General features: G+C 35.7%; 1 pseudogene; it reads left to right on the top strand.

Moving 5' to 3' along the window:
• The first annotated feature begins 288 nt into the window (after nucleotides 1–288).
• Nucleotides 289–22,211, top strand: part of LOC132650491 (zinc finger protein 431-like) — an 84,980-nt pseudogene continuing 63,057 nt past the window's right edge.

The following is a 22,211-nucleotide window of genomic DNA, read 5'->3' as shown; positions in this document are numbered from 1 at the left end:
AAGAACCCAACTAATGGCTACTTTATATTCATATCTTACAAACTGATGAAACACAGGTTTTTGAAGCACGCCTTTGTTTTTTTTTTCAATCTAACCTTTAGGCTTTTTCACCTCCCCTACTTCACATCAAACATAGCACCTAACTGTATAACATTCACACTTCTGTGTCAGAAAATAAATTGAAGAAACAGTAGAATTATATGATTATATTGACAATGATGTATAAATTATATTGTTGCCACTGTTTCTGTTGTACAAATGTATGGCATATTTTAGAATTCGGTGACCTTCAATGATGTGCATGTGAAATTCAGCCAAGAAGAGTGGGCCTTGCTGGAACCTTCCCAGAAACAACTCTACAAAGATGTGATGCTAGAGACCTGTGAAAACCTCACTGCTATAGGTAAGACTGCAATTTTTCTTTCACTTTTAAAATAGACAACTTTTACTTTGTTATTGATCCTCTTCTATAATTCCAATTGAGAATGAGGAGGAATGAGGTAAATAAAGCAGGCATGGTTCTAAGGGTCACAGAAGATAGTGATTTAAATTTTGCCTTAATAATAACATGATATTTCCAATAATATATATTTTCTGGTACTATATTTTAGGCTACAATTGGGATGACCATAATATTGAAGAACATTTTCAAAGTTCTACAAGTAATAAAAGGTAACTTTATGTGCATGTTGATACAGATAGAAATCTTAAATTTGAATGTGTCCTGGAAGTCTGGTGTTTTTTGTTTGTTTGTTTGTTTGTTTGTTTATTGGCTGCTTTTTATTTTATGTTTTTTAAATAGATTTTTTTTCTGGGTATCTGTGACTTTCTTAGACTTGCTTATTAGACCAGCCTGACCTCAAAATCACACAGATCTGCCTGCTTCTTCCTCCACAAGTGCTGGAATTGAAGGCATGTACCAGCACACATGGCTGTGTCCTGGAAGTTTTAAAGAAAAGCAACAGTGTAAAAACAGCACTGCTTTAAGTGTACTGATGATCATTAAAATCTCATAATTCCATGTACTTCAATGTCAGATATCTGATTTGTGTTTACAAGGCACTCCCCTAAGATAGAAGAAAATAAAATAATATTGTAACAAAAATACCATTTGAATCATATGGACATTACGGCTACTGACTTGAACTGCCAATCTGTTTAGTCTCATTCTATCTACTCAGATATTGTAAGAGGTGTACACAAATGAATTGGTGATCAGTATGTGTCCAAAACCTTCTAATAAGCAAAAATTACATAGTAGAACCAGTGTTACTAATTTTCGTGCAGTAACATTGTAAAGTTTAGTGAAAGGAGTAGCTTATGAGAATCAAGAATATTGTTGTGGAGAAACCTTAATCCCTATATGACATCTCTATGATGAACAAAAACAAACTATGTTAATTCAATGTGGGAATCTTTATTACTTTTGTAAATTAAACTGGTATATCATATGTCAAAATGATTCTAAGACACATGAGCATAGGGTTATTGAAAGAAGCAGTGTCCCTGTCTTTCTCCAAGAACAATTGATTTGGTAGTAGTCCCCACTTTGAGTAAATTTTCTGAATGTGATAAATGGTTACTGTTAATTGGTTTTGCAACTTCACTGATAATTCATCAGCAAACTCATATTGCTAAAAATACCCATGAATACTAGGAATTTGGAACTTCTGCTTATCTTGGCTCACTTTGTAAATGAAGTATTATTCATACAGTACAAAAATTTGTGAATGGGATTGCTTGGTAAAACTCTGAATTCTTACAATACTCTTCATATATAGGAGAAAACTTCTCATAGAAAAATGATGCTATAAAAGTGATCCACATAACAAATGCTTTTACCATCACAGGGATCTTAAAAAATACCCATAATGAAGGGGAATACCGTGAATGTGAATAAAGTGGTAAAACTTTAAAATTTGATTCTTCTTTACAATTGGACCAAATTATGAAATTAATTCATATAGATAAATATATTTATTAATATATTTATATATTTATATAGATAAATATATTTATTAGTGTAATGAAATCATTGTGGTAAATCTTTCACATGTGCCAATTTTCTTTGCAGGCATGAAAGCAGTCATACTGGAGAGAAACCCTTTAAATGCACTCTATGTGGTAAAGCCTTCCCCTATATCACTGTTCTTCTATGGCATAAAAGAACAAACACTAGAGAGAAGCCTTACAAATGTAATCAATGTGGTAAAGCCTTTGCAAAAAGCAGTCAGCTCATACAGCATAAAAGAAAAGACACTGGAGAGAAACCTTATGAATGTAATGAGTGTGGTAAAGCCTTTGCAGAAAACAGTACTCTCTTAAGCCATAAAAGAACACACAATGGAGAGAAACCTTATGAATGCAATGAGTGTGGTAAAGCCTTTGCACAAAACAGTCATCTCATAAGCCATAAAAGAACACACACTGGAGAGAAACCTTATGAATGTAATGAGTGTGGTAAAGCCTTTGCAGAAAACAGTACTCTCTTAAGCCATAAAAGAACACACACTGGAGAGAAACCTTATGAATGTAACCAGTGTGGTAAAGCCTTTGCACAAAACAGTGTTCTCTTAAGCCATAAAAGAACACACACTGGAGAGAAACCTTATGAATGTAATGAGTGTGGTAAAGCCTTTGCAGAAAAGAGTACTCTCTTAAGACATAAAAGAACACACACTGGAGAGAAACCTTATGAATGTAATGAGTGTGGTAAAGCCTTTGCAGAAAAGAGTACTCTCTTAAGACATAAAAGAACACACACTGGAGAGAAACCTTATGAATGTAACCAGTGTGGTAAAGCCTTTGCACGAAACAGTCATCTCATAAGACATAAAAGGACACACACTGTTGAGAAACCTTATGAATGTAACCAGTGTGGTAAAGCCTTTGCACAAAACAGTGCTCTCTTAAGCCATAAAAGAACACACACTGGAGAGAAACCTTATGAATGTAACCAGTGTGGCAAAGCCTTTGCACGAAACAGTCATCTCATAAGACATAAGAGAACACACACTGTTGAGAAACCTTATGAATATAGCCAACGGGATAAAGCCTTTGCACAGCAGAGTAGTCTCTGTAAACAGGAAAATACACACAGTGGAGAGAAGCCTTGTGAGGGTAATTAGTGTGATAAATCCTTTGCATGTAACAATCATCTCCTAAGACAACAATACATTCTGGAAGGAAACCATAGGAATATAACTATGTGGCAAAGCCTTTGCACATAACATCTCCTAATACATAAAATAACACATACTGGAAAGATGTCTGACTGTAACCAATGTGAAAAATCTTTTGGACTTCAGAATAATCTCCACACTCATGAAAGAAATCCTAATGGACAGAAAGCCTGTGAGTGATTTTAACATGGTGAAACCATTCCACATTTGTATAATCTTCATCATCATGAAAGGATTCATAATAGAGGAAAAACTTATGAATGTGTTAAAATGGTGAGGCCTTGCACGAATCCAGAGTCATCATCAACATAAAAGTATCCTTACTGGAGAGGAATTCTGTGAGTATAAGCAACGTGGAAATGCCGTTGTGTACTTTGGTCCACTGAGATGCAACAGAACTGTAGAACTAGCTCAAAGGAAATGACCTCCCTTTTCTGAAAGGGAAAGGGGATAGGGGCAATAGAAACGGAGGGTAGTCATGGGCAGAGAAGGGAGGGGGATTACTATTGGAATTGAAAGTAAATAAACTTATTTTTAAAAAGAATACAATGAATGGTGAATGTCAATTACATGCAACAGTATTATATAATGTGTTTACGGAAGACTTATTGATAATCCTGATTCTCAACATTTACTATTTTCAGTTGCCTCACTTTACACAAGAAACTTTTAGTCCAGTGGATGAATATGTAGGGAATGGTGAACTAACACCAGCCAGGAAGTTCTCTGAGAGTAACACAACAGTGGTAGCCTGTAGAATTTTCTTTGTGTACACATACCTATTGTTCCAGGGGTAGTATTGAAGAACATCACAACCCACACTGAATTTTGAGATATGAGGGAGAAGGCTTTCTTTTCCATGTATGAACCTGCTTCTGGAGTAGATGTGTAACCATGTCAAGGGTGAGTTTTCTCTGCCTGACTTCATCTAGAGAGTGTCTTTAGACATAGACACCACCAATCAAATTTGATAGATGGCCTTTGACACAGATCACTGATAACTCTCCCCTCCCTTCAAATATAGGATAATTTGGATCTGTGTCCTTGTTCTTATTCATATAATAGGAATGTGCTGTTTAATGCAAATCAAGCATCCTTGAATTGCCTAGCATTAAACAATTATCTACACCTATGCTTGGAGCATCCCAGGCACTCCCCAAGGGATATAAGCCTCTGTTTTCTGTTTTCTGGAATTAAAGTTGAAGCTACTTTCTAAGGTGGTTCCCAGAGTGGCTGACCACAGTTATGCTTGCGGGCTTTCCAAGCTTTATGCTAATCATCTTCTGCCCCTTATGCCTTCCTGGGCTGGTGGGAAACAGCCCTCCAGGCAGCAAGAGAACCACATTCTCTGAAATGCCTGTGATAAAATGTTTCAGACATCATAAAATTTCAAATTTCACATGTTTCTGGATGTGAAATGGTCATTCAGTGTCTTGGGGTGGGACTCTTTAAAATGAGTTATACTTAGTGTTTAGTTCATGGTAAGGTTGCAGGCAAGCTTCATGGTATGAAATCTTCTGAGGTGAGTACAGTGGCCGATGGAAAAGAAATAAGAGCAGAAATTTTACTTCTCTGTTTTTAGTAGCTGAGCACTGTTCCAATAAGGTATGGGTGGATGGCAGAGGAGAGAAACTCCCCTTTTGAGTAGGCTAGGGAAAGGGGATGGGGAAAGATGAAGGGAGGGTAGGACCAGTAGGAGTTGAGGGAGTGACCTTCAACCATCATACATAATGAATAAATTGTGAAAAATAAAAACAATTAATAAAATGAAAAATAGTATGAAAAACAAAAGAACAAAATAGCAAAATTTTGAGTCTAGTTTGGGTAACTGCCCTCCCTCAAAGAGAAGAAAGAAGATATATAGAAAGAAAAGAAAAACATAATCTTTGTCTTTGTCACCTTTCTTCCCTGTGGGCTCACTTGATAATCATTATCCAATGGAGACCATGCTTCTCTCGCTGAAGTTTATGTTACCATAGCAGTAGGATTCAAACCTGGAACTAATTGCAGAGGTTCCTAGTTAACATATCAAATCAAATCTACCTGGCATTTTCTCCCAGCAATCCTTCAGTTCTTCCATGTTGTCTGGTCCTCCAGGCTAGTATAGCCCATGCAATAACCTGAATTCTCCTTCCCAGGGCCTGAGCTAACCTCACTTCCCCTTCACCCATATATAGGCAAACTATTTTGGCTACCCAGTCCTGTCAAGAGCCATTCAGGAGCAACAGCAAATGAGCTGTAGAACTCATGGAATGTGGCTCCACTGTCAGCGTAGTCATGAGGAGTTTGTCTTGGAGAAGCATAATTCCTAGAACTGCTTGTCCTGAGGACTTTGTGCTCTTATGTAGCATATCTCTGCTTGTTGCCCTTATGATGCCCATATTCCTCATAGCATGAGTTGTATGAAAACTCTAAGGAGGCTTCTAGGCCATCACTGGGCGATATCACTGACATTTAAAATTAACAATGTTTGATCTCTTTCCACCTGTTTACTGGAGCAGATTAATGAATTAACCACTGCCCTTGAAAGGAGCCATAGATGTAGATTGTTAGCAATGGCCATTACACTTAGAAAGAATTTGGAAAAATAGATTGTTTGACAAGGTCAGGGAGGATTTTTTTTTTATTACTGTTGCTCTATAGTATTACTTGAGATCTGGGATGAAGATACCTCCAGAAAATATTTTATTGTACAGACATGTTTTTATCAATTCTGGGGGGTTTTTTGTTTGTTTGTTTTTAAATATGAAACTGAGAATTGTTCTTTCAATGTCAGTAAAGAGTTGTGTTGGTATTTTTATTTGAATTGCATTGAGTCTGTAGATTTAGTAGAGTGGTCATATTTACTATGTTAATCCTACCAATCCTGGAGCATGGGAGATCTTTCCATCTTCTGATATCGTCCTTGAATTTTTTTCCATATAAGTCTTTCATTTGCTTGATTAGAATCACAACAAGGTACATTATGTTATTTGTGGCAATTGTGAAGGGGTGTTGTTTCCCTAATTTCTTTATGATCCTGTTTTTCTTTTGTATACAGGAAGGCTTCAGTTTTTTGTTTGTTTGTTTGTTTGTTTGTATGTTTTACTTAATTTTGTATCCAGCCACTTTGTTGAAGATGTTTATCAGCTGTAGGAGTTCCCTGGTTGAATTTTTAGGGTTATTTATATGTACTATCACATCATCTGTAACACAAGCTGGACTGGATGTGGAGAAAACACTCCTCCATTGTAGGTGGGAATGTGAACTTGTACAACCACTTTCGAAATCAATTGGTGCTTTCTCAGAAATTTATGAATAGTGCCACTTCAATATTCAGTTATACCACCCCTGGGCACATATTCAGTAGGTTATCAACCATACAACAAGGACATGTGCTCATCTATACTCATAACAGTTTTGTTTTTAATAATAGCTAGAGTCTGGAAACAACCTAGATTTCCCACAACTGAGGAATGGATACAGAAATTGTGGTACATTTACATCATGCAATACCACTCAGCAATTAAAAACAAGGAAATCAGCAGGCAAATGGATGCAACTACAAAATATCATCCTGAGTGAGGTATCCAGAAGCAGAGAGATACTCATGGTATATACTCACTTATAAGTGGATATTAGTTGTATAAGATAAAATTAAAAATACTAAAATCTATAGTCCTAATTGAGCTAAACAACAGGGAGGACCCTATGGAAGCTGCTTAATTCTCATTCAGAAGGGTAAATAGGATAAACATCGATAATGGTAGAAGATAGGGAACAGGACAGGAACCTATCAGAGAGGGCCTCTGAAAGAATATACATAGCAGTGTATTGAAGCAGATAGTTAGACTAATAGCCAAACTTTGGGCAGAGAGCATGGACTCAAATGGAAGATTAAGGAGATAGAAAGACCTGGATGGGAGAAGCACTCTATAAGGAGGCCAATTAAGTAAAAAAAAAAAAAATGTGGGCCCAGGGGGTCATCTTCCAACAAAGGACCATGCATGAACACCTAGAAACCCTGCTCAGATGTAGCCCGTAAGTATCTAACTCAATCTCCATGTGAGTTCCCTATTAAAGGTAACAGGGGCTGTCTCTGACATGAACAGAGTGGCTGGCTCTTTGATCACCTACTCCTAGGAGGTGCAGCCTTGCCAGGCCACACAGGAAGAAGTTGCAGCCATTTCTGGTGAGACCTGATAAGGTAGGCTAGGATAAGATAGGGGAGGAGGACTTTGCCTATCAGTGGACTAGGAGACAGGCATAGGGAGAGAAGTGGGAGGTAGGTTGTAACTGGCAGAAGATGAGCAAGGGGCCTACAGCCAGAATACAAAGTGAATAAACTGTAATAGTTAATAAAAAAGAAAAAAAATGAGTTTTTTTTTCCTGACATGGCTGGTCTCAAGCAACTGTTTCTTACCAACAACTAGAAAGAATACTATTTCATCTCTATACATTTTCCTTTTTCCTGTAACAGTATTTATAATAAATATCCTTGACTAAATTCAGTGATTTGTTGTATATTTCTAGTATTATAATATAGAAAAATATTTTACAAATCAAATTTTGACATGTTAAGTGTGTAAAAATAGTTTATGAAAAAGTGGCTTGAATTTTCAAAAGAGTAAAGAATGATTACTCAAAATTCTGGAGGGTGAAAATGGAAGGAAAAATGATGGAAGAATAAATAATACATAAATAAATTAATATCTCTTACACATTAATTACAAAATTTTGGTTATTGAGATTTAAAAATATAAACAGAATATTTCTCAAGTAAACAATATATCCTACTATTAATAGCCGTTCTGCACACACCCTTAAGTATTTCTTTACATTATTCCTTTTTTGTCACTGAAATGTGTTCTTTGACATGTCATGCCACAACACCCTGATGTTCGGGCTCTAAAACTGACCATCCAGTTCTTATTTCAGGGTACTGACTACTTATAACCCAATTAGGAGTGAAGTCAGACAGAGTTTGATTCCTGTGTCTAGCTCAGGTTACATTTTTTGCTTATACATTTTGAGTTAATTCACAATTTCAAAGTAAGTTGACTGCCTTTCTTGAAATGTTACATGTTACTCTCACATACACATACACCCCCCCCCCCCACACACACACACTTGCCTGATGAACAAGACATGTAATAGCAGTTACTGACAACACAAGACTTGAAATTGTGTTTCAAAAAGAAGGCTGTATGGGAGATTTTGTAGGGAGGACAGAGATGTGAGTAATAATGTGATTATATTAAAATCTCAAAACAAAAGTATTTGTTTTCCATGAATTAAAAAATTGAATAATATGATATTTTGCACTCATGCGTTTCAGGACAATGAAGTCAGATCTAACTGAGCAGACAGTAAGTTGTGCTTCAGTAAACATGAGTGTAGATGTGTGCTGGACCAGCCCAAGTCATCTGTTGTTTTTATATGGATAATGGTGGAACTCTTCATTCAGTGTGTACAGTATATACTCTCTTTTAAATTGACTTAAGGATTTTAAGTATTTGTGTGAATTGGACCACAAAAGTTTCCCCCAAACTTCTTTCTTGGTCCACTTTCTTCTACTGTCTCCTTCTATCCTTTTACCAAGAGATGGTGTCCAACCTGGATGGTAAAGAGTGTTCACCATCGCAGCAGAAGAATGATATTGTTGTCTAGTCCATTCTGTTAGTTTCTGTCATTCTATTGGAGAATTGAACTTTCAAACTGAGAGTTTTCAATGAACAATGTTTACCATTTCCCATTATTTTGTAGTTATGGTTTGGGGTTTTGGCTTCTTTTAATTTGAAGCTTGGGATTATTCATTCTTTGTGTTTTTTTTGGGTGTGGTTAATATTTTTAGATAGGAGTGTTCCTTCTATTGGCTTATATAGTGAAGAAGTTTTACATAGATATTGCTCATATTTGGTTTTATTATGCAATATATCTTTATTCATCCTTTATTATTGAAAGTTTACCAGATATAGTAATAAGGGTCTCTTAAAGATTATAAACAATCTGTATCAGCCATTCTGGGTTTACAATCTCTCATGGGAGATCAGGAGTTATTCTAATGAGCCTGAACTTATATGCTACTTAGTCTTTTCAGATTTCAACTTTTAATATACCTTCTTTGTCTAATATACTTTTCTTTAGATTTAGTATTTTGATTTTTATGTGCTGAGCACAATTTCTTCTCTGGTACACTTTAATTGTTGTTCTGTATAATTTTTGTACTTTTATAGGCTGACCCTTCTTCATTTGGTTAAGGATATATTCTATTACTTTACTGAAAATATTTTCTGGTTTTGATGTGAGTTTTGTCTTCTTCCTCTATTTCCATTATTCATAAATTACTTTTTGGCACTTTGTAGATCTTCTGGATCTTTTGTGCCTGGCTATTTAACATTTCTTTTGACAAAACTATCCAGTTGTTGCTGTTTTTCTTCTTCTTCATCTTCATCTCCTCATTGTTCTCTTCCTGCTTCCCTTTTTTCCTCTTCCTCCTTCTTCTTTTTCTTTTTTTCCTCTTATCCTCCTTCCTTTTTCTTTATGAAATAGACATTTTACTCATATATTCATTCTGATTAAAGTTTTCCCTTCCTCTAATCCTGAAAACACTTTCCCACCTCCCCTTCTATCTGGTCTAAATTCACCCTCATAAAACAAGGAGGGCTATAATTTATAATAAGAAAATAAAATAGGAAAAAGACAAAAACAATCACATCTTAGTAGGAAAAACAAACAAAAGAAAAAGAGGCCAATGGGGGAAAAGATGTAGACTTGTTTACACATGCAGAAACCTCATAACTACTAAACTTGAAACAATGGTACACACACAAATGACATGTAGCTTTAAAAATAGAAAAAAAATCCAGAACATTAAAATGAGAACATTGATAAAATTTTTAAAATACATGCCAGAATTATAGGACATGAAAATCCAAATGTGCCAGTGAGTGAAGTTTTGGCCATCTACCTTTAGAAATGCATTCTTAAGCATACAATTAAGAGTAGTGCCTTGGATAAAATCAGTGTCCCTTAGAGAAAACTATATTTTCATTTGCAAGTGCTTATCAATCACATACAGGGCTATGGACACAGATTGATGTGCACTTCTCATTTCAGCTTTATGACCACATCTGGTGTAGAACATTAAAGACTTGTGCATGCTGCCTCAGTCTCTCACAGTTTATATATGCCTCAGTCCTCTTAATTGATAGTGCTTTGTTCTTTGGTATCCTCGATCCCTTTGTTTCTAGCTCATATACTCTTCTGGCTGAATTACTGAAGAGCCTGGAGGCTTGGTTGGAGATCGCCCATTTATACTTGAGTATCCTAAGGTCTCTCACTGTCTATTTTCTCTATGGGTCTCTGAATTTGTTTCCATCAGCTGCAGGATTAAGATTCTTTGATGATGGCTGAAAAAGATACTGGTCTATGAATATAGTAGAATGGTGGCAAGGGTCATTTTATTACTTTTAGTAGAACGTAATATTTCCTTTTTCCCTGGAACCCTGGGATATGTAATTTATTTTTCTTGATCAATAATCCAGTGTCAGGTGTGGATTGCATCATATGAAGTGGGACTTAAATCAAACTATAGATTGGTTATTCACTCCTACTAACACTTGCACTAATAATGTCCAAAGGTAGGACATTGTCATAGTTCAAAAGTTTGGTAGGTGGGTTAGTGTTTCTCCTCTTGTAGTTGCAGAATACTTCCCATATCAAAATTGCTAGAATGTAAGTGTGATGGTTCTATGTAGGCAAAAGCTCTATTTATCTATGTTCCATGTAAATGTAAGTGTTGTCTCCAGCAACAGAGCATTGCAGTCAATTTGTGGAGAGCAGCCTATAGTTTTGGCAAAAGCCTGTATTGTTTGGGCATTACAATCACACTACTTTGGCCAGTACCTCAGTTAAATATAAACCATTACCAGTACTGGATGCTTAATTTAGTGACAAGAGATTTCCAGTTGGGACTTTCTTGTGTGGTGATTTCATTTATATTGGCTCTTAATATGAACATGATTTAAAATGTTTCTATTGCATTAGGTTTCCACTGTACCAAACAAATGACCCTTAATTTTCCCTGTGTTTTCTCATGTTACCTTTTCATTGTGCTCTTCCTTTTCCAATCCCCTTCAATTCTATCTTTTTAGCCCAACTTCCATTTGTACCAAGTATTTTATTTCCTTTTCCTATGGAGAAATCTCTACCTCCCCTAACCTCCAGTTCTTAATCTGTATGTATCCCCTGTGGTATTATGTTCAGTTGCTTGGATATTATACATCTTGCAACTAATATATATGTAAAATCAAATACATACCCTATTTGTCTTCGGGTGTCTAGGTTCTCTCACTCTCAGTTACCTGCAAAGGTGCATTTACCTTCACATTTCATTATTATATTTTTTAAATGTCTGAGTAATATTTGATTATGTAAGTATACTAGCACTATAACAAAAATAGAAATACACACTGGAAAAACAGATAAAATCTTCACCAATGATGCTGACCAAACTAGATGCCTATATGTAGAAACATGGAAATAGATGCTTATTTTCACTCAAAAGTCACCTCCAAATGGATTAAAACCTCACCAAAGTTTATATACAGTTAAAGTCTTGAAGTCAGCACAGCTATTTCACAAACATCCAGCATAGCTGAATTGCATGTTAAAATAGCCTTCATGCTATCTTTCAGGCTTGGTCTTGATCTCCACTTGCTACATGCTTAGAGGGTTTTCAATACATGTACAACCTGGGGACATTGGAGCAAGGGAAAATTTTTTAATGAATCATTTATGCCTTCACCCTGGAGTACTGCTTCTAAGCTTCCCTAGAACAATCCTGAGCATACTGCTACTCTCATTTTTAGGGGGAATATCAATTATCTGGCCCTACATGAATGTCTTCCTCATGGAAGTTGTAACTCACATAAATATGGCAGAAAACTCCTTATGAGACTTCAGCTCCAAGATAGTCTTGTGAAACCTACCCCTGTGCTTCCTCAAGAAGAAAATAATCAGAAAAACATACTCTTAAAAAGGCAAACACAGTTTCTAGAGCTAAGAGAGTTGACAGTATTTGAGATTAATTACCTTGTACTGCTGTATCTTCAGATGATTACTTGGCATATAAGATTAGGAGTTACATATGGTATGCCCTCAATGATTAGATAAAGATGTAAATGAATGGCTGGAGACATCATCACCTTACAGTAGGGTCTATAATGATGGACAAAGAATGTTTTATAAAAATGATTTTTAAAATTAGGTATTAGGACCTCCTTTTTTTCAGAAATATCAGCTTTCACAGTATCACTGTGGTGTCGTATGACCAAAACAATAAAAGAATACTTAGATTTAGCATATAAATAAATTCTACAAAGATATGAGGTATAGACATTGAATTATGCCAGTAATGGAATAATAACTGTTGCTGCTTTGGCCTAAATTGTTTTTCTTGAGGCTGTCCATTAAAATATGATAATATACTTCTTGGGACAAAGCAATATGCCCAAGCTGGCTTGAATATTTTCTGTCTATTGCCATTGAATCTGAGAATGCTTTCAACCTGAGGATGGGCTTTCAGGCTGTGGCAAATATGCCTCCAGATTCTCAAAAATGTCAGGTTATGGGATTGATGAAGAAAAAAGATAGTAAAAGATAAGGTTTATCACTGATGACTAAATTTATGACCAAGAGACAGTTAAAACTCCTGTCTGGGGACAAGAAGGATATCATCTATATTTTAGAAGAATGTGAATCTATCTTTTATTATTGAACTCTGTATAAAGAAAGAAGTACTCTAACTGCCAGTCAGTCAAGACTCTAAGTTTCTTTGGACAACCATGTATGACTCATTTCTGCCCCGCCTTATCCTTCCCTCCTCTCTGGATACTATCAACTGCTGGGGCTGGTCCCCAGTCTTTTGCCACACTCTTTCTTTTCTTTCACAGTAGGGTGAATACTCACAACTAAAGATCTAGAGCTACATGCTTCAGAGTAGATAGGACATGTGATATCTGTTTTCTGAATCTGAGTTACCTAAATCAATATCATCGTTTATATTTCTATCTACTTATGTACATACCATTTCACTTATCTGTATCAGGTGAAGGATATTTAGGTGTTCTCATATTATACCTGTTGTGAACAGAATAGCAATGAGTTTGGTTGAGAAAATATTTTTGAAGGAGTATGTTGAGTCCATTATACATGTGTCAAGGAAAGTTATAAGTGGTTCATATGGTAGATTTATTTTCATCATTTTGAGATTTCTGCACACTGATTTCTGCTGGATGTACAATTTTTCAAGCTCCCTTTGCCAGAAGTCCAGGTTTTTGCCTGTCCAACAGAAGATGTCAACTGTCAACCTAATTCCTGTTTCCTCCAGAAAAATAAAATACTAAGGGAAAAATATGTAGTATCTGTATTATTTATCACAATTACTATTATGAAATTAAAATTTGAATACTTATCTGTCCACAAATTAAAAAGTAGCATGTATAACTTACTAGAATGTTTTTTTCAGAAGTGGTTTCTATTCTGAAATAGAGTATATCTATATAACATTGCCTAAATGAAGGGCTCTTTTAGTTATGGTTCGATATACAGTTTACATAAACTTACTAAAAGTAGGGGTAAATAATTTCATTTGAAGACATTAAGGGATTTTATTATTGTCCAGTTATTTGACTTAACAATGGGTGAGTCATGGGGCTTGAGAAAGATCCCCAAAACGACAGCTGTGCTGACAGATAAGCACAGAGCCATGCAGGTCAGGAGTAACCCAGAGGATCCTCAAAGGACAGGAAGGTCACTGCAATGGGCAGGCACTGGTTTCTCTCAAGGTTTGGGTACTCTTGAATTCAGCAAGGGCTACATTTCCTGCTGATCTGTGGGAAGAAAATAAATCAACATCTCAACTCCTACAAGTCACTCCATGTTCAGTCCATGAAGAAAGATTTCCAATGATATTGTGTGTATCCTATCACATCCTCTTTTACTATAGTGCCAAGGACACTAAACATACATTATTTGTCATTTGAGGTATTGGTTGCCTAAGTTCTTTTTTTCTAGCTAGATCTATGATTAAAGATGGTGAGTATTTTTTGTGTGTTTCTCAGTCAATTGTGTTTTATTTATGCTTTATTCTGTCACCCATGTTATCATTAATTTTTACAATTTATTCACTTTGTATCCAATTGTAGCCTCCTCCCTCATCTACTCTATGTCCCACTATCCCTCCCTTCTCCTCCCCTATCCTTCTCCTGTAGTCCTCTGATAGGAAAGGTCCTATCATACCCTAGCTTATAAGGTTCCTTTAAGACTCCCTGTATCCTATTCATCTGTGGACTGACTAGGAGACCCCACCAGGGAGAAGTGATCAAGAAGCAGGCAACCAAGTTCAGAGACTGTCTCTTCTCCCCTTACTAGGAATCCTATATGGAGACTGAGCTGTCAGTGGGCTACATCTGAGCAGGGGGTCTAAGTCCTCTCATGTTCTTTGGTTGATGCATCAGTCTCTGCAGGGCCCCAGGACTCAGATTTTTTTGCTTTGTTGATCTTGTGTGACTCCTGTCCCCTTTAGGTCCTTCTATCTCCTGCTTTTTCAATAAGACTTTTTGTGCTCTATACAAAATTTTTCTGTGGGTCTCTCCATCTGCTTCAATCACCTGTTGAGTGGAGTCACTCAGTGTACATCCATGGAAGGCTGTTCTCTCTCTTCTATGGGTTCTGGTGTCTATCCTGATTTCTTTTCTGAGTGAGAATTAAGCATCTTCCCTCCTTGTACTTTAGCTTTTAAAAGTCTGTAGATTTTAGTATGTCCAATCTATATTGTATGGGTAATGGCCACTTATAAGTGAATATATACCATACATGTATTTCTGCTTCTGGGATACATCACTCAGGGTGATCTTTTTTAGTTCCACCCGTTTGCCTGCAAATTTCATGATTTTCTTGTTTTTAATACCTGAGTAGTATTTCATTATGTAAATGTACCACAATTTTTGTATCCATTCCCTCATTGAGGGACATCTAGTTTGATTCTAGTTTCTGGCTATTATGAATAAAGCTGTTATAATTATAGTTGAGCAAATATCCTTGTTGAATGGTTGAGCATCTTTCTGATATATGTCTCAGAGGTGTTTAGCTGCGTCTTAGGGTAGCAGTATTTCCAGTTTTCTTAAAAAGTGCTAGACTGATTTCCAAAGTGGTTATACAAGTTTAGATTCTCACCAGCAATGGAGGAGAGTTCTCCTTCCTGCACATCTCCAGCATGTGTTGTCCCCTGAGTTTTTGATCTTAGCCATTCTGGTGGGTGTGAGGGGGAATCTCAGAGTCATTTTGATTTTCATTTCTCAGATTTTTAAGGACGTTGAGCATTTTTAATTGTTTCTACACCATTCAATATTTTTCTGTTGAGAATTTCTCTTTAGCTCTGTATCCAATTTTTAATTGGATTATTTGATTTGTTGGGTTCTTTATATATTCTGGTATTAGCTTTCTGTCAGATGCAGAGTTGGTGAAGATCCTTTCCCAGTCTGTAAGCCATCATTTTGTTCTGCTGACAATGTCCTTTGCTTTAGAAAAGCTTTTCAGTTTCATGAGATCCCATTTATTGATTGTTGATCTTAGAGCCTGTGCTGCTGGTGTTCTGTTCAGGAAGCTGTTTCCTGTGCCAATGTGTACAAGCCTCTTCCTCACTTTTTTTAAAATAACAGATTAAGTGTGTTAGTTTTATGTTGAGGTATTTGATCTACCAGGACTTTATTTTTGTGCAGGGTGATAAGTATGGGTCTATTTGTATCTTTCTATATGTGGACATCCAGTTAGACAAGCACCATTGGTTGAAGATGTTTTTTTTTTTCCATTGAATAGCTTCTTTGTCAAAAAGCAGGTGTTTTAGATGTGTGGGTTTATTTCTGGGTTTTGATTCAATTCCACTGATCCACCAGTATGTTTCTATGCCAGTACCACACCGTTTTTACTGTTTCTCTGTAGTACAGCTTGAGATCCAGGATGGAGATAGCTCCAGAAGTTTTTTATTGTACTGGATTATTTTAACTATTCTGGCTTTTTTGTGTGTATTTTTTAAGTGATATTGAGAATTGTTCTTTCAAGGTCTGTAAAGAATTGTATTGGTATTTTGATGGGAATTGTATTGAATTTCTATATTTCTTTTGGTAAGATGGCCATTTTGCTATTATTCCTACTGATCCATGAGTGTGGGAGATCATTCCATCTTATAATATCTTCTTCAATTTCTTTCTTCAAAGACTTGAAGTTTTTATACAGATTTCTCACTTGCTTGGTTAGAGTCACACTAGTGCACTTTATGTTATTTGTAGCTATTGCAAGGTTGTTGTTGTTTTTCCTAATTTCTTTCTCAGCCCTTATGTCTTTTATATACAAGAGGGATTCAGATATTTTTTAGTAACTTTTTTTTCCAGCCACTTTGCTGAAGGTTTTTATAAGCTGTAGTAGTTCTCTGGTAGAATTTTTAGGGTCACTCATGTATACTATCATATCATCTGTGAATAGTGGTACTTTGACTACTTCCTTTCTGCTTTGTATCCCCTTGATTTCCTTTAGTTGTTTTACTTCTCTATGTAGAACTTCCAGTACTATGTTGAAGAGAAAGGAGAGAGTGAGCAAACTTGACTTGTCTCTGATTTCAGTGGGAATGATTTAAATTGCTTTCCATTTAGTTTGATGTTTGCTATAGGCTTGTTGTATATTATCTTTACTGTGTTTAGGCATATTCCTTTTATTTCTGATATCTCCAAGACTTTAGTTATAAAGTCTTGGTTATGGTTATAAAGTCATAAATCCAACTGAGCTTGGATTTATTAAATGGTTTTCAGCATCTATTGAGATTTTCATGTGGTTTTTATTTTTCAGTTTGTTTATGGATTCCTGCATATTGTACCTCCCCTGCATGCCTAGGATGAAGCCTACTTTGTCATGGTAGGTGAGATATTTGATGTTTTCTTGGATTCATTTTGTGGGTATTTTATTGAGTATTTTGTTTCAATATTCATAGGAGAGATTGGTCTGAAATTATCTTTCTTAGTGTATCCCTGCCTTTTAGTTAGCCTTTGTGAGGTTTAGGAATCAAGGTTAATGTGGCCTCATAGAATGAGTTTGGTAATGTTCCTTATTTTTCTGTTTTGTGAAATAGTTTGAAAAGTATTGGCATTAGCTCTTCTTTGAAGGTCTGGTAGAATTCTGTGCTGTAACCATCAGTCCCTGGGCTGTTTCGCAAGGAGACTTTTGATGACTGCTTCTGTTTCATTAAGGCATATACGTCTATTAATTTAGTTACCTGATCCAGATTCAACTTTGATAAGTGAAATCTAGCAAGAAAATATTCCATTTCATTTAGATTTTCAAATTTTGTGGCATATAGACTTTTAAGGTAAAACCTAATGATTTTTTTGAATTTCCTCAGTGTCTGTAATTATACCCCCCTTTATTTTCTGATTTTGTTGATTGTATAGTGTCTCCCTGCGTTTTAGTTAGTTAGGCTAAAAATTTGTCTATCTTTGTCATTTTCTCCAAGAACCAGCTCTTGCTTTTGTTTATTCTTTGAATTCTTTATTCTTTGAATTGTTTTCTTTATTTCTAATTTATTGATTTCTGCCATAAGTTTGATTATTTCTAGCCATCTACTCCTCTTGTGTATGTCTGCTTCCTTTTGACTAGGTCTTTCACGTGTGTTGTTATGTTGATTTGAGATGCCTCAGATTTCTTTATGAAGGCACTTAGTTCTATAAACTTTCCTCTTAGAATTACTTTCATTATGTCTCATTAATTTGGGTAAGTTGTGCCTTCATTTTTGTTAAATTCTAGAAAGTGTAATTAGTTTATTTCTTCCATAATCCAGCTGTCATTGAGTAGAGTTCAGTTTCCATGCATATGCAGGCTGTTTAGTAGTTTTTGTTAATATTGAGGTCTAGTTTTAGCCCATGTTGTTCTAATATGATACAAGGGATTATATCAGTATAATGTTCTTTTTTTGGAATGTATACAATTTACACTTGTTCATTCAAATGCTGATTTATCTCCTCCACTGTCTGGTTTCAATCCAGATATTGCATTGTGTTGCTTTTTCTAAGCATCACCTGTCTCAAGTTTGTATAAACATGCCACCAATTGTTCTCCATCTTGTCAATTAAAACAACCTGCCCCAATACTGAGCAATGGAGAGGATAGGGAGAGACATCCTGGTCCAAAGTGGGAGGAAGAGGAAAAAAGCAGGAGAGGAAAGGAGGAGAATCTGCAGTAAAGGTCTTGTCACCACATGCAGAAATGAACTGGAACTAAGATATCACTAAAAGCAAGTATGATGGGTGAATCTGAATAGTAGGCAACTCTTTGGGCTTAGAGATTTAGGATGGAGTAACTGTTGGCCAGCATTGTGCTCTAGGTTAATTAAATAAATCCTAGTCTCTGTGTAGTGATTGGGTTATACAGCTGTTTAGGAATAACCACTGCTTAACTAAAAGATTTATCAATAGTGAATATTAATAGCTGACAACAAATGGCACCCATCTAATCTAAGTATCCACACCATTTAAATCCTACTTTAATATAATTTGGTGGGGGAGAGGAATAAACTCCCAGCAATACAACCCAAACTTTAAACCTAAAAACTCCCAGAAAAATTACTGGCTCTTTAAAAGAGACTCTCAAATAAGCCTCAAAGCAAAAGACAGCCTACTGTGAGCAGACCTGAGACTGAACAAAATTGGTTGCCACTATAATCTAACAGGATGAGAGGAACATTAAAACAGACTTCATTGAGCTTTGCTGATAACTTCTTCTACGGTTTTAAGACAGAAATAAAGGAAAGTTTAGAAATTATGACTATGGTTACATTCATATTCCTCAATTTAACTTTAAAAATTGATTTAGCCTTTTATGTCTTCTCAAAGGCAAAGCCTTTAGAAAAGATACTGGAACAACACAAAGATCAAGTAGAACAATATGAAGAAAAAAAAGGATGGTTGGAAACAGGACATAAAACAAGAGATATAAAAACTTACAGAACATGATAAACAATAGGAAAAGAGGGCAGAGGTTTTATAAAAGATACTGGAAAACACAAAGAACAACTAGAACAATATATAGAAAAAAATAAAAGTTAGAAACAAAGCATAAAAACAAGACATTCAAGAGATTATTGCATAAAACAAACAACAGAGAGATAGGTGTGAAATATGTGTACAGACCTTAAAAGAAGAGTTTAGAACACCAAGTAAAGAAAATACTCAGGCAGACATGAAATATAATAGTAAAGAAAACCAAACAAAGGTGGTTAGAAAACAAATGTTAGTTTATCCAGTCAGTGTACAACAGAGACCAGCAGATGATGATCAACCACAGGATTACCATGAGGCTGAATGGCACCTTGTGAAGTGAGAAAATTTAAAGAAAGTGTCACCAATTTTGAAATGCATTCACCATTTGTAAAACAAATGCTGATGTCCCGGTCAATCAGTAGAATAATCCCAAAGGACTGGGAGGATATGTCAAAGCCAACAAAAGAACCTGAGCCATATTTACAATGGCTATCATGGTGAAGAGAAGAAGCTAGAGAGATAGCTTACAAAAATACAGCCAGGGCTGTTGGTGTTTCTAAGGAACAGCTGCTTGGGGATGGCCAATAGACTGACACAGAGATACAAGCTGTATATAATGAAGAAAACTTAGCATTATGTCACCTAGCAGCCTTAAATACCTGGGACAAGATTGAGGAATCAGGAGAAAGGCTTGAGCCATTCTCTCAGGTCATACAAGCTCCAAGTGAAATATTCATTAACATTTTGCAAAGATTGACCTCAGCTGGGGATACAAGTATATCAGTTCCACTAGCTAGAAGAGCACTAATAGAATCTTTAGCTTTTGAAAATGCAAAGATTTTTGAATGCAAAGAGGTAATACAGCCATTAAAATCAAGGTGTGCACAAATAGATGAATGGGTTATAAATATGATTGACATAAGACATCAATTTGACCTTGATAGGAGAAGCTACCCCTAAAGACATTGGGAAATGTCTTAATTTTGATGGGCAAGGTTGCTGCAAATAGAGTTATCAGAAAAAAAATAATTCAAAAAGGGAGCCTATACGTCCTAGAATATGCAGAAGATGTGGCAAGGGTTGACATTGGATTAGTGAATGTAGAGCACAGATAAATGGGGTAATCCTTTATCAAAAAATGCCTGAAGGGGCCTTTCTCAGGCCCTTACAGGACAGGGATACTCTTCCACAAGAAAGTTAAATGCCACTGCTCTGGGAATAAACATTAAAAACTTGGACAGCAAGGACAAAGCAGATTCTATATATAAATTAAAAAAAGGAAGAGAACAAAAAACATATATATTTTCAAGCCTTTATAAATGATCAAAAGCCAAAGTTAAAGATAATTTTAAATAATATTGAAATTGAAGGCATGGTAGATACTGGGACTGATGTCACAATTATTAGTTCTAAATCCTGGCCCCCAAATTGGCCACTTCAAGAGGTGGATATTCAATTCCAAGGAGTTGAAACTTTATCTAAAGTGAAACAAAGTGTTAGATGGCTTAAATGTACAGGACCAGAAGGTCAAATAAGAAAACTAAGACCATATGTGGCAGAGATAGCCATAAACTAATGGACAAGAGATCTGTTACAACAATTGAAGACCCAGATTAACATCCCCCCAAGTTCTGAGACAAGCCAATAAAACAGGTAATATTCCTGATAAAGAAGCTAAAAATATTTTAAAATGTCATCAAAAACAGTTTCAGACTGTCCAGGCTGTTCATAAACAAAATAGAGCAGAGGCCATCTTTTCAACTTCATGTTGGAAAGCCACTGCTAATAAAATTTCCACAGCCTTACCACTAAGGTGGTTGGCAAACCAACTTATTTGGATTGAACAATGGTCTATGAGTAAAGAAAAATTACTGGCACTAGAACAGTTAGTGTTGGAATAGCTGGAGGCTCAACATATAGAGGAGTCCAACAGCCCTTGGAATTCTCCTGTATTTGTCATCAAAAAGAAATCTGGCAAATGGAGGATGTTAACATATCTCAGAGCTGTAAACAAAATTATTCAGCCAATGAGATCGTTAATGATACAGAATTCCATTGCCATCCTTGTTACCTAAGGAATGGCCTATTATGGTGATTGATTTAAAGGATTGCTTTTTCACAATTCCGTTACATGAGCATGATAGGAAAAGGTTTGCTTTCTCAGGACCCATTTGAATAGAAGCTGTCCAATAAAGAGATATCACTTGAAGGTCTTACCACAGGGGATGTTGAACAGTTCTATTTTATGCCAATATTTTGTACAAGACCTGTTGGAGATAATTCATAAGCAGTTTCCTCAATCCATAATTTACAACTATATAGATGCTAACTTATTATCTGATTCAGATACAAAAACATTAGAAAATATTTTTGATGATATAAATAGAACTTTTCCTTGTTGGGGTTTAGAGATTACTCCCAAAAGATTACAAAGAGGAGATTCTATTAATTACCTAGGATACAAAATAGGTCTACAGAAAACTCGACCACAAAAAGTACAAATTAGAAGAACTCAATTAAAAACTCTTAATGATTTTCAAAAGTGCTGTGGAATATTAACTGGCTATAGCCTACCTTTGGTTTAGCTACTCAAGAGCTAAGTAACTTATTTCAAACCTTACAGGATAATACGGACTTTAAAAGTCCAAGAACGTTGTCAACTGAAGATGAAAATGAATTAGCTCTGGTAGAAAGGAAATTACAAAATGCATATATAGACCATATTGATTCAAAGAGGGCCTGTATTTTGGTTACCTTGCTTTCCACTCATTCTCCCACAAGAATTCTTATGCAAAGGGAGGACTGTATTAGAATGGATATTTTTGGCACACAAACAAAATAAAACCTTAAAAACTGAATCCTTATGATTCAGTTCAAAAATCAAAATTATATACAATTCTTTTGGTGTTATCATATTTTCAAGAATCTCTTAATATAGCCACTGACTCTCAATATGCAGAAA

The sequence above is a fragment of the Meriones unguiculatus genome (assembly GCF_030254825.1).
Source record: "Meriones unguiculatus strain TT.TT164.6M chromosome 13 unlocalized genomic scaffold, Bangor_MerUng_6.1 Chr13, whole genome shotgun sequence".
Lineage (NCBI taxonomy): Eukaryota > Metazoa > Chordata > Mammalia > Rodentia > Muridae > Meriones > Meriones unguiculatus.
The sequence above is the reverse complement of the archived record's forward strand: the minus strand, read 5'-3'. Positions and strand labels throughout refer to the sequence as shown.